The sequence below is a fragment of the Trachinotus anak genome, unplaced genomic scaffold (genome assembly GCF_046630095.1).
Source record: "Trachinotus anak isolate AG129_WGS33_773 ecotype Australia unplaced genomic scaffold, CSIRO_AGI_Tana_v1 ptg000012l, whole genome shotgun sequence".
Classification (NCBI taxonomy): Eukaryota; Metazoa; Chordata; class Actinopteri; order Carangiformes; family Carangidae; genus Trachinotus; species Trachinotus anak.
In genome coordinates, this window is record NW_027273863.1 from 10,019,200 (window position 1) to 10,035,717 (window position 16,518).

The 16,518-nt window shown below is 39.6% G+C and overlaps 1 protein-coding gene across 9 annotated transcripts in view; it reads right to left on the reverse strand.

The window, feature by feature from the left end:
• The window catches only part of kcnn1a (potassium intermediate/small conductance calcium-activated channel, subfamily N, member 1a), a 63,409-nt gene that overhangs the window by 33,204 nt on the left and 13,687 nt on the right, over positions 1–16,518 (reverse strand). The window contains exon 1 of one of the 9 annotated variants that reach the window (XM_071492845.1): positions 15,229–15,354. The exons of the other annotated variants lie outside the window; for them this stretch is intronic. The gene's annotated coding sequence lies outside the window, so the exon portion shown is untranslated. Of the gene's footprint in view, positions 1–15,228; positions 15,355–16,518 lie in introns of those variants that run through there. 9 annotated transcript variants of the gene reach the window in all.

A 16,518-nucleotide genomic window follows, 5' to 3' on the forward strand; every position in this document is an offset into this window, starting at 1 on the left:
TTTTACATCAAGTTTCCCAAGAGACAACAACAACTTAAATAACATGACACAGCCAAAAATGACTGGTCATATTGGTTCAAGATGTGGTTTCATAGATCAGAGTGACCTCTGACTAAGTGTGACTGTACAATAGATGACTGACAGATCTCAGTTAATAATAAATCCACTCTGCTGCAAAGTGGACAAACAAATCACAAGCTATATGGCCTCTCACTGATCCCATGTAATTGTTCCTCCCTAAAATATAAAATCCAGAAGCCTCTAAAATGTTTAACCCTCCTAATGTGTTAGAAAAGGATTTACACCTTTTGTGTTTGGGGTCAAATTTGAGCCATGTTTGAATTCATAAAAAAAAAAGATAAGAAAACAGAAAAAAACGGAAATATATACTGCTGTACAGCTGGGGGACAGGAGATGTCTGTGTGCGTGTGTATGTATATGCGTGTGAGAGAGAGAGTGGCTGGTGTGTGCGGCATCACATTTGCTGCATGCCACTCTACAATTCAATTCAAGTTTAGGCTTTGCAATTTTAAAAATATGAAACAAAGTTTTTATACTGTTGTTATAGGATTTCATCACTCTTATTTTTGTTTGGTTGTCATGTTTGATATTCATGATGGTTTGGTATTTACTGTGTTTTTCTCTGCATTAACAGCTCATAAATACAACCAGGTCAAATTCGACCCATAACACCACAGATGTAACTTTTTTCTAATAGGCATTTAAAAAAAAGAGGTTTAGTAGGTCATTGTTGAGGATATCATGAAGTCTTGTTTTGATTAGAAAAAATTAAAAGAATGTTTCACACATCTAAACTTGAAAACGGGTCAAAAATGACCCTAACACAATAGGAGGGTTGAACCTAAAAGCTGAATAATGACACCCAAAATGTATACCTCTAATTTGGTTTCCAGTGACCAATTACACAGTGATAAATCAGCATAATATAGTCATGTTGTGACATGGGACAAAGCCTGAGATGTAAAAGGAGAATACCCTGGGAAGTGTTGCTCCGATAACGTAAATGAACAGGATTGACGATGGAAACTGAGGGTGCAGGGCTGCTGTTACATCCTCAGCTTTAGTTACCTGTTTCTGGTGATCATTCGTCACTGAACCAGGTCAGGACTGACCTAAATATGGGCAAACGTTCCGTCAGTCAGCTTGTGTGAACACTGATACGTGTGTTTCTGCATTTCTAGGAAAGATTTGGTAGCTATTATACTAGAGACACAAAATAAACAGAGAAAATATCAAGGGACACATTACTTTTTCCTCTGTAACACTAAACAGTCCTTCACAGACTTTGCAGCAGGAGTCCTCACATCCCGTTCCAAAACCTCAAACCACTCAATCACTTCCATACTCTCGCCCACTTAGCCAGCCAACCTCCCATCTCTTTGCACATTTCCCCTGCAATCCGACTAAACAGTGCAAGGGCACAGTGGGCCAGCGTTGCCCTTGTTGTCCCCTGATGCCCCCGCAGAGGAGACACAGGGAGCCTGCCTGACCAGTCGACCAATGGCTCAATTTCATTCTGAATGGCACGCAGCATCCAGGCTCTATGAAATGGAGCCTCATAATCAAATTGAAAAGCCTCAGTGCAGAACAGTTTAAATGAAGGCAACTCTCTGCCTCACTCTTCTCTCTCTCTTTGTGTCTCTCTCTCCAGCCCACTCAAATTTAATAGAAAATCCTCATTCTTTAGCCTTGTATGGGGCTACTGTGCTGCAGTCCTGAAGGCTTATATACCCTAAAAATGGAATTGTGCTTTGTAAAAATCAAATGTTTTCAATTCTGTGTGTCTGTGTGTGTGTTTGTGAGAGTTTGAGCATGTGGATGCCAGTCTGTTTAATTATGTGTGTGTGTATGTGGGTGGGTGGGAGGTTGTGTGCATATGTGTGCTAGTTGAACAAGCTGAGCCTCAGCCAGGCATTGGATTAGGTCGGATATTGTGCAACAGTGTGCAACAACGAAACAAGCACAAGGAGGAATTGTTTGAGAAGATCCACGTGTATGTGTAAAATCCGTGAACAGCGGACAGATGCCGACAAGGCTGACATGAAAGGAGGATCACAACAGAGAAAAGAGAAAGAGGGAAAGGCGACAAAATAAGGTAGAGATCTAAAAATTGAGGGAAATGAAAAATAGAGGGGGTGAAAAAGAAAGAGACAAATGAAAGAGAGGGAAGACAGCTCCCTGTGGGTGTCTCTGCCAGCCCCTGGAGTGATTGAGAGCTGCAGGCTATACTCTCCAGTTTGTCCCTGCACACTAGACGCTGTCACATTTCTCTGACAGGCCAGCAGGCATCAGGGCCCCTCCGTCCATCCCTGACCAGCATGTGGATCATTACTCAGTGCTGGTAAAGACAGAGGAAAACCAGAGGCTGCAGCCCTACATTAATAAAGGAAAGTCCTCCATCAGTGTGCTCCATCTGTGTGCTGCGATGATGGAAACAAATAATATATAGTTAATGAAGAATCTTGTTAGAGCATCAAATGTTCTGCAATGAATACTATAGGTCTTCAAATCATGTCATATCACCATAAATTAAAAGAATATTAACTTGCAGGAGTGGAAGCAGTGAGTCTCTGAGTGCACAGTCTTATTGCCCTATACTTCATGTCTTTACATCTAGGCTATTAGATAATGGCTGCTTCTGTGGGGTAAGTTGAAGCTTCACACAGACACAGACATTCCTAGGGATTGAAGAGGCAGCTGCTGTTCAAAGAGTTTTCACAGAATATTCTCGCACTGACTTTCTGGTAAGGTCGGAGAGTGTGTGAACGGCTGCATGATGTGCACTGGGACAAGACTGGAATATCTGTGTTGAAACACGTGAAAAGCACTTTGCAGAGTGTGCATGGCCTTATTTTTCTCTTCATACATTTATTCAAACTTTTCCATGCACACACATCTACTCATGTCTGAATGTGCATATTGTAGCCCACACTTTTAGTGTGCAACATCACTAAAGCTGCAACAGACCAAAGTATATAGGTCTAAGGTATTAGTATATATAAAAAGAAACCCATGTAGCTCGAATAGAGGCTCTTCAGGTGTATTACTAACATGTCACTTCATACATGCTACCGTATATTGATTTAATATTGATGCTGTGACATGAGACTTGATATTATCTGTGTTTCTGGGCATCACAATGTTGTGACTATGTGACTATTGAAATCCAAACTGGCTTTCAAATGTAGGAAAAAATTAAAGGCTTCGTCTTTGATGAGCGGTTTGAATTTGAAATTAATAGTGTATAAGTGCATCAGACTCTGCTTTGTGCTCCAGAAGAAGGTCTTTCTCAATTCACTGTCCATTGGCCCTGTTGCCCCATCAGTGAGGTAGGCTACTGTTCTCTTTGCTAATGCTAAATGAAGAAAAACAGCAAATCCTGCTGAATGGATAATCATGAGTTTAGGGTGTTTATGTCTTTGTAAAAAAAGTTAGATAACTTAATGTTAGCTTGCACCTCAAGTGAGGCACTAGGGAGGCAGTGGAGGCACTGCAGAGCAACATTAATTCTATACTGTAGGTTACAGCCCTGAAAAGGTAGTTTAAATGCTGAATTTGCTCAGCTGAATTACATAGAAGGATATCCATTTCTTGACTTATCTTGCTGTTGTGGGTGAAATGAACAATGGCATGTTTGGCCGTATGCACATTTGCATTGATACCCACCCTTAGTTTATATCATATTTTACATATTTTATATAGCACATCTATAACCAAACCAAAAATACTTTTGTATTACTAATATTGAGGTAGTGAGTCAAAAATCCTGTGACCACATTTCTTTTAGAGTGAGTTGTCTGTTTTCCAACTTTTTTTCCCAACTGATGCATTAATAATTACATTCATAATTTGAATTAGCGAGTATGTTTTTTGGTTATAGTTCCCAACATTCTCTTGTCAATACGATGAGGAAATGGGTGTCCTGAATATATATACACACTGCTGTTAGATGCACTGCCAGGAGCAAATGTTCGTACGACACATTCATTTCAGTTTATTTCATTTCTTCTCTCGACAAGTGTCGGCCTCTGGTAACTAATAAACTAGACTATGTCTAAACCAAGTATATGGCTGGACCGCTTATGGTCAAAACAAAAAACAACGACTGACATCATCACATCCCATTCTCTCCTACTCTCTGTGCTGACGTACAGTATTTTAATACAGCTGAATACACAATAAAGCTGTTCTCATTTACATGTTTTCCTGTTTCTGTTATCACGCCATGGAACAAGTATAAAATAGTGACTGAAACATGGCCCATTAAGACTACATTATAACTTCCAAGCCATTTCCAAGCTGCTGCTCTGCTGCTGCTAAAATCCTGATTTTATAACCACAACATTGTCAAATTGTCATACACATAAGTTAAATACAAAGACAGTGCTGTATTTTTAACTATATTATACTTTTATTATACTTGTAAAATGATTGCTCAGAGGGAAAGTTAGAAGCGACAGAATACCTTCCTCGTCTTGTCTCACACAGCGCACAGCCTCTGTCTGGTATCCGCAGTTGTTTTCAACTACTGTATTTCCTCAAAAAGGGAACCGGGAACTCTTTTTTTTTTTTTTTTTTTACCTTAACTGCCAAAGGTAGCAGGTCTTTATTTGAGGCAGGTCTTTATTTCTACTTCCCTCTGTTTGATAATTATAAGTGGTCATACTGGTTTTTTATTAGAAGCCTCGTTGAGTTGCTCCCATCTGTCGGGCTAAAGTTATGCATTGCGTGTTAATACAAACTCAACACTTCCTGTATTCATTTCAAATTAAAAGTGTTTCAGTTGACATAAACCCTTTATTTCTTAACACGTAAGCGTGTTGTCTCATTTCTGATTACTTGCATTTCTGTTATTTACATGCTATTCAGATCTGCTAGTTTATTTAGCTTAGTATTTACCGATTGCTTCTCTCTGTCCCTCCAACTCTTCTGCTCTGTCTTGTAAGGTGAGTCGGATGTTTAGTCCTTTCTTCTGCCTCCCATAGTAATAATGATACATGTAATTAAAGTTGTTTATTTGTCATAATGGAGACAAGCCTACGTAAACTGGAACCGCCACTCCCTGCAGCTTCAGAACTGCCAGGAAACAAGAATGGCTGGGTGACTCCCTGTAACGAGAAATGTAGCCTGAGCTACACCAATACATATTCCAGTCAAGTGGTATTTGGCTGAGTAATGGTGAAAATATGATCAGTCAGTCAGTCAGTCAGGGACATTAAACATTATAGGACAGGCCCTGCTGTTGCAGTGCAGCCAATAAATTACCTTTTTATTTATCTATTTATATTAGATTTTTCTGGTTTTACTACAGTAACTCAAAGCACTCGGTTAAGGTAACAGAAAGATCATTGTCCTGGTTACATAGTGAAAATGTCAACACTAACTGGAAGCACAAGATGGGCCACAATTACTTTTTCAAAACCATAATCTTTCCCTAAGCTTAACCAAGTCTCTTGATAACCTAAATTTACAAACAGGAAGGACACAAGCCACAAACTCTGACTTCTGCTGTCAAAGTCCAGTAATTCAAAATTGATGATTCTTTTTATTGGCGTGGTCAAGGGTGGTTTTAAAATTACTTTGTGTGAGTGCTTGAGATCTGAAACATATGAAACATCTGTAATGGAAGATACATATTTCATAACTTTGCTGGTAAACCTTTCAAGACCACCACAGTCAGATATCTTAAATGCACACATTCATTTAGTGAGGACGATTAGGTGCAAGTGGTAGAGGTCTGCTATATAATGTCTATTACTAGTGGCCTCAATTAAATCCCAATGGTGAAGATCCAACCCAACAACTCAGCAAGAGAAGAAAAGGCAACAATAAAATCTACACACAATAAATTGTGAGAACATTATAAAAAAAATCAAGTTCAGGGTTGCAGTCGCCTCAGGGATGCTATAACCTTTACTGAGGCAAAGAACTAGACGAGAGAAAATATGGGACAATGGCATTAACTCATAGCAGAAAAAAGACGAGATTCTCTTACTGTTTAGTTTAGTGCTGGCACCATTTAAAGATCATATTCACTCATACTATGAATCATCTGAAACATGATGCGGCCATAATTAGTTTGGCTTTTGTGTTTTTAAACAGTGGTAAAAACAATATACAGTAAAAATAACAGAGAGAAGAAAAATGATACTACTATGTGAAAATTAGTTTAAAACAGAGGATTCTTAAAAAAGTCTGCTTTCAAAACAGGTAAATAATGCATGAAAATGCAGGGTTGTGGCTACATACAATAGCTGCCATAGATGTTTAGTATTGATAGGAAAAATATAGTAATCTAATATAAAAAAAAAAACATTCAAAAATGATGGTAGTTTGATAAAAGAGGCAATTATTGGCTTCTAGCAAAGCTCAGCCTTCCTGACTTCACCTCCTTCTTTTATTCTTCAATTAGTGATTTAATAAAAAGGAAGCCAAAAACAAGACAAAACCTCCATGGAGAAAAAGGACACAGGTACGTGCCTGTGGGATTGTGTTTTTGTTAGGACTAATAACAAATTGTGTTCAAGAGAGACACAATGCTATTATAATTAGGACCCAACAAGGTTACTCCATGTGTGCTTGTGTGATTGTGTGTCTTATAAACTAGGTCCTGGGGAGATTGGGGTTAGAACGGAAGGAGGGGTTATTTTCCCTGTGGGACACCCCTGCCTCATTAGGAGCAATTTTAATTTCCAGCAAATTAAAGGAGGGGGTTGTTAGAAACTTGTTTTGTAGATCAGGGCCATATAGGATGGGCTGATCCTGGTAAAATGGTGAACAAACTGAACCTTGACCTTGTTGGTGTGTGAATCAGCCCTTAAATACGAGTATATCCAGTATATAATAGCGTGATCAAAGTCTTTACTCCTTCTCAAGAGTCACATATGAACAGACATAAATTACACTTCCCAACGATATCAGCATCTCTGTTCACCAATACATGTTCATAAATCCACTTAGAAATCATAGAAAAAAAGATAAATCCATGGGAATAATGCTTTGTGTTGTATGTTGTTACCATGGCCTCTGCTTGGACAGTACACAGTTCCTCCTGTTTACATAAGGGATGAGGGGCGTTTTGTGCAGTGTCAGACTTTGAAAACCCCTGACTTACAGCAATCAGATATACATAATTATATATTATATAATATATAATTATTGCTGTGCTTTCAGATGAAGCATCAGTATTATAAATAATTTGGTTATAGAATGAGGGAAGTGCTAGAGAATCTTCAGGAAACCAGTAAAAGTCACTTAACCAAAGACGGTTGAGGTAACCCAGCCAAAGACTAATGATTTGTAAAATGAAAATCAGTAATGTCACTTAAAGCTCAGTAAGTTTGTTTGCACTCACTGGTGGTAAAACCCACTAATAAATGACATAACTGCAGAAGAGACCATGCCACATGCACAGTGAGCATGAGTAGAATATTGATATTCAGAAAAAAAGTCAAAAGAAAGAAACAACTACTCAGTTAAATGTATTTAAATTTCTCTTGTGATGCATCGGTTTTTCTAACAGAGAAAATAATGGATTTTTACTGTTTTGTTACTGGTTTAATCATGAAGTAATTGTAGTTTAGTTTTAGTTTAATTTTCATGACTGTGAAGAGTTATTTTTAAATTTCTGAAATCTTTTGCTCAACTGTGCTCTTGTTTTTTCATGTAATGTTTACAAAATGTATTTTTACACAGTAAAAAAATGTGAGAAAATGAGAATTCTTAAAGTCTGAAGTACAAAAGACTGGTCTAAGTACTTTTTTGGCGCAGAATGAAAGAACACAGAAGATCCTTGAAAATATTAAACTGTACTTTACTTGTGATTGGAATTTAAAAAGAGCCTGTTCCAGGTTAGATGGCTGATGGCACAGTTTAATGTCAGATCTGATATTCTCAGTGTTGATGTTGATGTGCAAATGCCTCCATAAAACCTGCTCCTTGAGGTTTTGACATTGTACGTGGAGATGGGACTAGAGGAGCATTTCAACGTTGCACTAATCAGCTCTCTAAAGCAGCCTCTTTATTTTGGCTAATCAACAGTATTGCCCCATTCGCCTTCATAGGCTCCCATTATGGCTGATTGCTTGATTGATGCCAGATTTGTGCTGATAACCCCCTCATAAAGACGCAGACCCAGTGCTTGACATATTCACACACAAACTCAGAAATATAAGAGGAGCTTCAGGCCAGAAGTCATACTCTCTCTCTTTCTCACGTACCTCTAATATGCATTTTATCAAAGTGACTTACGTATTTCACGTACACATTCATCGGGAGCAGTGTGTCTTGCTTAACAATACTTAGACATGTGGACAAGACGAGCTCAGGAATAGACCCATTAAACTTGAAATTAACGGATGACCCTCTCCACCAACTGAGCTCAGATATACTATTATAACCTCCAGTAGTTTATGAAAGACAATACAATAATCGTTTTTTCCAAAAAATGGCATACATGTATGATAATGTGCACTCACTAGATATGTTTACAGTGACACATTAGGCTGCCTGAATTATGCTTTTCAGCAGCATAACAACAAAAAGTTAGTAGCAGCAAGCATATTGCATATATAGCATATTGGTTGGAAACCATAACAAATGGTTATGTTAAATAAAGAATGGTAAATTATGGTTAAAGTTAACTAGCTCAGCCACATGGTTAAGAGATTAAGAAATCACTGTTGACCTGAAGCATTAAACAGGTTACAAACCCAGGCCCCTGGTGTTAAAGACTGATACGCTCCCCTCCGTATGGCTTGTGCAGAGTAAAAACTTCACATTGTTTTCTGATTCGGAACAAATTGTAGATGACAGAGAGATTAACTGTATCGTTTCAGCAAGACTGTGTTAAAGAGAAATCACAACGTATGCTGAAGTGAATAGTAGAATAATAGAACAGCAGTGCGTGTGAATGAGCACAATATTACTCTATGTGAGGTTATAGAATAGTTTTATGACAGTGTACAGTACAGAACAAGTGTGTGAGAGAAAGATTTTTAGTGAATGAATGAGATGCTATAAGCCTCCTAATGTGTTAGACAAGAGTTAAGACCTTTTGTGTTACAGGTCAAATTTGACCCGTGTTTGAATCCATAAAAAAAAAAAAACTGAAAAAAACACAAATTATGATCCAGTCATTTTTTGTACTTTAGACCCCATTTAACTCAAAATGTAAAAATGTTTTTACATTAGTTAAAAAAAGGCAAAACTGACCTATTTTATTGATTATGATGAACAGAACAGACAAATGTATTATCAGAGCATGAGAGACTAATGGTAAACAAGAAATAATTCCCAGAATAACTTGTTTGTATTTTGTTATATGTAAAAATAAGAAATTTGTGTTACATCTGTTGTGCTATGGGTTTAAACTGACCACATATACTTTACTGTGGAAAAAGTAAACCTGTATATATTTGCACATTCTTTCATCACAAGCTGCCTTGATTTTGATGGTATATTGATATGGAATGTATTGTCTAAATGGACTTAATGAGATGTGGGTGAGGCCTCAGATAGGTCGTCCTCATAGTGACCTCTGTGACGTCTCATCCACAGAGAAAGTATTCAACACCTGTGCCAGAAAAAAGTCCTGAATGTGTGTGTGTGCGTGCTCGTTTTGCCAGGTGTGGGGTGAGATGTCAGAAATAAAGCGTGAGAAAGCCCCACCCTGCTGTACAGCTGGGGGACACAGGAGACGTAAATAGACGGAGAATAGAAGAGAACAGAATATTTATTGTCATTATACAAAATTGTACAATGAAATTCCGTCCAACCTTCCCGGTGTGGTAAAAAAAAAAACATTTAAAAAGCACACAAATAATTTAAAAGGCACATATCAACAACAGAAGCAAGAAATCCCATTAAAGTTAAGAGCAGCAGCATCGCATCTTAAAAATAATTCAGTAAGTCATATGCGTTTGCTTGTGTGTGTGTGTGTGTGTGTGTGAGAGTGTGTGTAATTGAGTGAAAGAGAGAGTGGTTGGTGTGTGTGGCATCACATTTGCTGCATGCACCATAATTTTAAAACTATTAAACAATGTTATTATATTGTTATCATAGGATTTCATCAGCGTTATTTTTGTTTTGTTGTCATGTTTGATATTCATGATGGTTTGGTAACATTTACTGTGTTTTTCTCTGTATAAACAGCTCATAAATACTACCAAGTCAAATTTGACCCATAACACCACAGATGTAACTTTTTTGTAATAGGCATTTTTTTAAAAGAAAAATGATCAAAATGTGTTTTATAAAATTTAGTAGGTCATTGGTGAGGATATCATGAAGTCTTGTTTTAAATAGAAAAAAATAAAAGAATGTTTCACATATCAAAGCAAAAATTACCCTAACACAATAGGAGGGTTAACTGTGTGTGTTAGTAAGATAACCTAATAGAGAGAGAATCACTGCAGTGAATGTGACAAATACTAATGGTGTATGTGAAAGAAAGTTTATGTGTCATTATGTGTGTTCAAGGGCAAAAATCTATAAAAGTGTGCGACAAATAGTTGTATGAGAGAGTGTGACTGCAGCCCCTTCAGTGTAGATTAGTGTCATGTATGCACTGTCATTATCATTCATATGTACAATTATCCTCTCATATGTATACTTTATGGTAGAGTCTAAGATAACTATACTTATGTGTTAGAAAAAAAGAGTGACTGTGATTGCACATGTAAGAGGGTACAGCAGTGTGTGTAGGAGAGTAACATTATGTAACATTATGAGCCTGTGTGAGAACAAATATGAATTATGACCTAAATGGCCTCTCATACCAATTTCCTTTTTCCAACTAGTCAGAACGACCAGTAATGCATGTGGTCAGGGATACGAGATGCACACAAACACACTCAAAACAACACACCAAACCACAAAAGCCTGAAATATAGTTCAGTCCATGTGGACTCTGAAGACTAAGCCATCTTCATTAGGTGACTGTTCCCCTGGTGACGATTAAACATCCCAACAGGACCTCAGTGGCCATATATTCCTAACAGAGATTATCACCCTTAAGTGCTCTATAACCCACACCACGATCCCACAATCTTTACTCCCTATCAAGCTGCATCCACTACGGGGAAAACCAACAGCAGCATCAATGTGTGAATGCCACTGCCTGACAACTTCTATTTTCATAGTGAGGTGATTGTAAGTCATTTGAGAACGAGCCCCTGGTAAATTTAGGCCGAGGCAGTTTCTTTCTTTCCCCGAGGCAAAAACATCAATAGTGGAGAGAGAAGCCGGGACAACCTATAGCACAGGACAGATCGATCGCGCAACAAACTCAGTAAAGATTGACTGGAGAGTTGCCTGGAAACGTCCTTCTTGAGATTTATGACGAGAACAGGACACAAGCCAACAGGAGAAGCTAGAGGACAAGCGAGGGAGAGAAAGGGAGAGTGAAGGGGAAATAAAGGAATTCTTATTTTGCAGCATTTCACCGAGAAGAATATATCAATTTAAACACCAATGATAGGTTTTAATAGGTGTCTCCTTTGCATCTCTTTCTCCTGTGGAAAATAAACACCAGTAAAAAAAAAAAAAAAAGTTTAAACTCAAACAGTGTTAATCTGAAAACCATTCAGTTTTATTCCCCATATTCTAGTAATCCTCCATTTTCGGCTCTAAGATGAGACCTTCCCGTTGAGAAAAAGGGGTGGGGGGGGGGGTGGGGGGGGGGGGGTTGATATCTACTGAGGCAGACAGTATGTGTTTGACATTCCAATGGCAAAATTACTGAAACAGTGACAAGATGAAATGAGAAGATATCAGGTTTCATTGCTCCTTCACTCTAACAGAGAGCCCTTACCATATGTCACCCGGCTCCAGCATACTCTGACTGGTGCAGCAGTCTTCCATAGACTCAAGCTAATTGAATATCCTTATCTGGCTCTGAACCCCCCTTTCTCTCTGGTGAAGTGAAACAGAGGCCAGTTGGAAAAGCAGCACATTTGTATTCACCCACAGAGGCTTCCAGAACACACACACACACACACACACACACATACATACATACATCTACTGTACCTTACTGCACTGCAGGTAATCTTGTTTTCAGGTAGGTGAACCATAACCAGACTGCACAGTGTACTGTACTACAGTCAAGAGTAGCTGTCTTTCATGCTAGTCTATTACGTCTCACATGATAAAAGTTCTGGGAATTGTGCTAGAAGCCTCCAGCTACAGTTTCCCTCTGTGATTTTTTTCTTTTTTTTCTTTTTTTGGTTATGAAATTAAGTGCTGCAGTTTTCTAATGCCCCTTGGGCCCTTTAATGTAAATTGATTCTATTTTAAAAAAAAAAAAAAAAAAAAAAGCTTTTTTTTCCAGTCAGAAAAGAAGTGGTAGCTGGGGAGCGGAAATGAGTGATCGAAAATGGACTCTCAAAGAAAGAGAAGGGAGAGAGATGGGAGGCAGCTTTGTTCGTGAAAGGGTTAAAGAGAAAATAGCAGTGACAAAAGGGGAAGTGCGCATACTGCCGGCCCATTAAAGGGTTAACAGTCAGAGGGAGGCCGATAATGGACGCTGGCACAGCTGTATAGGAACTACAACACACAGAGAGCCAAACACCATAGAAACCCCGACCATAAGCCAGAGGAAAACACAGGGAGATGGACTGAGGGAGGAAAACAGGCACTACATTTTTTTTTCATGTCAGCATGTCAGCAATGTGTGAACACTCACGAACCAAAATCTGATGAACAAAAATAGCTCTCATATATTGTTATAAAACCGACGCTTTTATTCATTCACTTCTGCAAACACATGCCCCCCCCCCCCCCCCCCCCCAACACGTACGGTACAGTTCACCCTCTTTGTAAACACGACTGCAGATGCATAATTAAGCATGAAGACCAGATGCTGTGGCTCAAAAACAGGAAATTGTTCTTGGAGACGACCACAGTGCAGCAACACAGCGGAGGATTCCTGAAGGAGAGGGTCTTCCACATGACTACAAGCTGCAATAGAGTTAATGTGGCCTTTGCCATCTGAAGGCAAGACTGTGGCATCCACATGGTAATGATATACTAAAGCTATCCTCCCACTCATTCACTCACTCACTCTCTTTGTCTTTCCACATAAACACAGGTACAAACGAACATGCAAATGTGCAGCACAGACACACAAAACATACACAAGCATACCAGAGAAAAGCCCCATGGAGAAGATGTTTTTCTGCAAGCTTACATCGCCTCCAGTCAATCTCAGCAGACCCACAACTGCGTTATCCGTGAAGGGGCTGTTTCATTTTCTCCAGCTAGGTGATTTGAGGTAACTAAGGGCTGGGGTGGGGGTGGGGGGGTGGAAAAACTGACAAAGCTGAAGGAAAGCAGCTTCATTCAAGTCGACTTCTGTTTCAGTGAGAAAAGCTTGTGTGTTGGTGAAGAGCCACTATGGCTGGTGATAGCAAAGGGACTCACACATAATAATTTACATATATTAGACACACATATAGTACACATGCATGCACAAAGGCTTCCAGATTAGAGGCTGGCTCATGGTTTTGTTCCCATAGAACATTGGTTGTTTGTATGAAGGTAACAAATAGTACTCGGATTTTCTATAAACTAGAGGGTAGATCTGACTGTGGATCAGCTAAAGCTTTTTGTTCTTCACTGAATATTTATCAGCGGACAGAGGAGGCTGTGATTGAGTTTTACAGGGGAATGGTTGTGTATCATGTGCTGTAAATTAAGTAGTGCGGCAGCTCAGGGGATCAGCAGTCAAACTCTGACCTGAGGGCATAAAGACCTGATGAGAAAGAGGAGGCGTTGGGGGGGTGAGCGTATCCAATGAGAGAGCACAGGCAGAGCAGGGGACTCATTATGAAGATACACATATGTATTCACATGCACGACTAGCACACGCGTACACACACACACACACACACACACACACACACACACACACACACACACACACACACACACACACACTTCCACGCAAAGCAAACACTCTCAGTATGGAATTTCACAATGGTAGGAGAAGCTCTCCAAACTTACATTTTCAAGGGCAGGCTGCAAAGCGAAGCGTTGGTCGACTGTGTGAGCAAAGTATGATGAAATCACACATCTCTCACATCTCGTTAATGCACTCTGCTCTCCCACCGAACACTGTGTTTAACAAACATTTGAAAACAGCCAGCAGGCAATACTGAAATGCCTCAATGAGCTCACACGTCGTCGACGGTATGATAAGGTAGGTAGAGAGACACACATACAGTATGAAGCCATCACTGTACATCTGAACCTCTCCAGCTTTGTCACGAATGACAAATATCTGCTTACAGCTGCATTACTCATACTCTCATACTCTTTTGTGTGTGATCATGCCCTAATGCAGGAACAGCCCCAGATCAATAACCTAATTAGCCATAAGGCATATGCATTGCGGTGATACATTATATGCCTGACATCCCTTGGCTAGAATCTCACAGGAATTACCATATAAATGAACTGTGGCCATTTATTAAGCAAAGAGCCGTGGTGGGGACTTGGCATGCTGCGGAGTAAAAAAAAAAAAAAAATCTAAGTAACAACACACATTAGAAAAGGAAAACATGGTGAGAGGTCAAGCAGTCAAGTTACAAATTGCATCGACTGCTGGCAGAGCGAAAACATCTGCCATGCTGTGACTCTATCCGTGGAGTAAGTAAGCAACGAGGCTCACGGCGACTGAGGAAACCCCCAACACTCTTTCTTTCCACTCTTTGTATTCAACTGGACTGCAAGTAATTCAATACACCTCTCCTTGTGCAGGCTCACTCAAATGAAACGCAAAGCGAATGAACTATATCAAGTGGAGCAGTATTGGAACACCACTTACAGTAACATCAGGTGTTTGTGTGGGCTGCCTTACAGTGTGTGTGTGTGTGTGTGTGTGTGAGAGAGGGAGAGAGAGAGAGACAGAGAGAGAGAAACGTGGACATGTGTGCAAGCCCATACAGTACGTGTGTGTTAAAGGCAAGTGTGAAATGAATCGTAAATCCAAAAGATAATCTTGTTCTGCACATGATTCCTTGACCAAACTCAATACCCCTGAGAGAGACTGCTACACAATACCGGGCTGATCTCTCCATAGCAACACACATGGTAACACAAATCTATTTCAGAGCAGGAGCGCAGCCTTACACTTAAACACAGCGGACGAAGAAAAATAGGGAAAACAGCAATCAATTTTTAAAAGAGCTTCATGTTCATACTTACTGCCAGTGTGTTGCCGGCTGCAGCCAAAACTAAGAGGCTCCCACAGCTCACACCTACCTCTCTTCATACAATTGTGAGCATTATCAGAGATCTACAACAGTGCCCCTCCTTCGTCATACACAGAGGTTGTGAACTAGGATCTGCCCCTTGTCTGACATTTAATTGTTCAGCAGGGTGTGTGTTTACTTTCAAGGTGTTGGCTGCCCTTCACGGACTTGAATGCAGAAGGCAGTGGAAACATGGACGCCTAATGAGAGAAAAACAAACGGAGGCCCTGTAACAACAGCGCAGAGATGACCGATAGAGAAAGTTTACATCAACATAATGTTTCTCCTGGCAAAAGCCTGCTAGTAAATCATAACGCCGTAAGCGCATCTGTCAACATCAATTGTTCCAAGCTCCAGCGTTCAGCGTTACCTCAGTGATATTACAGCCAACATAAACACACAACTGATAAGATGAAGTACTTTTTTAAAGAGAGCCAGCAGCTCAATTACCTCAGCGCTTTCCTTAATTTAGACGGAAGGAACGCAAGAGGAAATAAAGTGCTCTGGTAGGATACACTTAAAATAAATTATCTTAATTGTAGGAAAAACTAAACACTGGAAAGGAAAGCAGCAAATATTCCAAACTATTTTAAAAAGGGAAGAAGAAGCGTTTGATTTGCCCATCACTTAAGCTGCTGTTCATGTTTCTGCGGGGAAAAAAATCATTCACACTCTACTCTTCAAAGCTTTTACACACAACCACCACTAAACACGACCACGCTAAATCCTCCAGACAGCGTCAAAGAGACACTAAGTTGGTTGCAAGTGCCACTTTGATATATACTGTGTTGACCTTTCCCAGATCATATAGGGTGATTATACGCGTGTTCGACTGCAGTTTGGCAGGAGCTGCACAAAAGGCTTTACTGTAATAGCTTTCCTCCTCTTTCGAGCCATCCATTCTGCAATGACACATACAACCTTATGTTCTCCAGAAAGGTGGGCTGGCACTTGTCTGACACACACGCACACACAGTTACATCTACAGGAGAGCAGCTTACAGGCCCTGTGCACCCAACAAACATGGGTGATGTGACAGCAGAAGGAAGCGGTGGCACCAGGCTATGCATATTCCTAGTTCTTCTTTTTGCTTTTAACCCTTGATCTGATGTCTTCCACTTGAATTACGAAACAAAAGACTTGCATTGTGTAATAGCTAGTAAATGGCTGGTATCAAGCACAAAGATTTGTTGTATTTTAAATGATCAGAAATACATTTAATCATTTAAGTCCTTTTCCGAGC